The following is a 2,261-nucleotide window of genomic DNA, read 5'->3' on the forward strand; positions in this document are numbered from 1 at the left end:
TTAAAATACTCAACAAAATAGGATTAGAGGGGAACTTCCTCATCTTACTAAAAAGTATATATGCAAATCCGAGAGCCAACATTGTTGTTCTCAATGGAGAGAGATTAAAGGCATTCCCTTTGAGAACAGGAACTAGGCAAGGATGCCCACTCTCACCTCTTCTATTTAATATTGTATTGGAAGTCTTAGTGATAGCAATAAGACAAGAGAAGGATATAAGAGCTGCTCAAATTGGCAAAGAGGAAGTGAAATTCTCTCTATATGCAGATATTATGACAGTATACATAGAAAACCCTAAAGACTCAGCAAGAAAACTACTGGACATAGTTGACCAATTCAGCTAAGTGGCAGGATACAAGATCAACATACAAATATCATTTGGAATTCTCTACAGTGACAAAGAAAATATAGAACTGCAGCTAAGAAAAACAATACCCTTCACAATAGCTAACTACAAGATTAAATACTTGGAAGTAAATCTAACCAGAAATACAAAGGATCTATTCGAAGAAAATTACAAAACATTACCACAAGAACCAAAAAGAGACCTGGAGAAATGGAAGAATATACTTTGCTCTTGGATAGGAAGACTCAATATTGTGAAAATGACAATACTACCAAAGGCAATTTACACATTCAGTACAATCCCAGTACAAATACCAATTTCATTCTTCTACGAAATGTCATTTGGAATGAAAAGAAGCCCCGAATAAGCAAAGCACTCCTTAAAAATAGAAACAAGGTAGGAGGCATCTCACTCCCTGATTTAAAATCCTACAACACTGCCGTAGGATGTCAAGACAGCAAGGTACTGATACAATGACAGACATATAGATAGACCAATGGAATAGAATTGAGAATCCAGAAATCAGTCCATCTACCTATGGTCAACTGATTTTTGACAAAGAGATGAAGTAATTTAAATGAGGAAACTACAGCCTTTTAAATAAATGCTGTTGGCAAAATTAGAAAACTATCTGCAGGAAACTCACGCAAGATCCACACCTCACATACACAAAAATCTCAAAGTGGATCAAGGACCTAGGCCTAAAATCAAGGCTATAAACTTCATTATATATAAGCTTGGAAGAACTCTAGAACACCACTACAAGATAAAGGTAAACAATCCAATTGCAAAATGGGCAGAGACTATGAACAGACACTTCATCAAAGAAGACATTCAGATGGCTAACAAACACATGAAGAAGTGCTCAAAATCCTTAACTAAGAGAGATGTGAGTCAAAACAACTATGAGATACCATCACACCCCAGTAAGAATAGCAAAATTCAACAGATAAGCAAACAACAAATGCTGGCGAGGTTGTGGAGAACCTGGAACGCTTATTCACTGTTGGTGTGAGTGTAAAATGGTACAACCACTATGGAAGGCTGTATGGCATTTTCTCAAAAAGTTGGAAATAAAAATGCCATTAGACTTAGCAATTCCACTACCGGGAATATATCCTAAAAAATTAATAAATACCACCCAAGTAGATATATGCACACCCATGTTTATTGTGGCTTTGTTCACAATAGCAAGGAGTTGAAAACAACCTAAGTGCCCATTAACAAAAAATGGATAGAGAAACTATGGTTTATTTACACAATGAAATATTATGCTGCATTGAAAAACAAGAAGCTTATAAAATATTATTCAAAATGGGTGACCCTAGAGGACGTTATGCTCAGTGAAATATCCCAATCACAAAAAGACAAATATTGCATAATTGGAAAATGGGACTGACATCGGGTTTGAGAGGAGACTGAGAAAGATGGGATGAATTATGTATACTGCATTGAAACAGATGAGGGAGAGAACTGTTTAAAAGGAATCTATGACTAGGTATTATTTTCATGAGAAGTGTCCAGAATAAGAGCTGCATAGTAAAGTGGCCTTGGGGTGGGTTGGGGTGGGATGGGAGGTTGTTTAACAGTGAAAGAATTTTTTTTTCTTCAAAGAGAAAAGCAAACTAGAGGGAAGGGTGGATAGGGAGAAACGTGTACAAGAATGTATGAATGGAAATCCAAAGTCTCTGTAAACTTTCATTAAAATAAAAAAATAACATTTAAAAATAAAAAAGAATGAAGAAATTATGAGACATTACATTTCAATTGTATAAAAAAAAAGAAATAAGGAGACACATTGCAATGCGAAAATCTGCATTTAAGGACTTTTCCGAGCAAATTCAAACCTCGAGTTGCTACAATCAAGGATGCTTTAGGCAGAATGTTAAATGATCCAGGAGGTATCAAAAGAAGA

The sequence above is a fragment of the Elephantulus edwardii genome, unplaced genomic scaffold (assembly GCF_000299155.1).
Source record: "Elephantulus edwardii isolate Elephantulus edwardi_28Jun2011 unplaced genomic scaffold, EleEdw1.0 scaffold00082, whole genome shotgun sequence".
In the NCBI taxonomy this organism is placed as follows: Eukaryota; Metazoa; Chordata; class Mammalia; order Macroscelidea; family Macroscelididae; genus Elephantulus; species Elephantulus edwardii.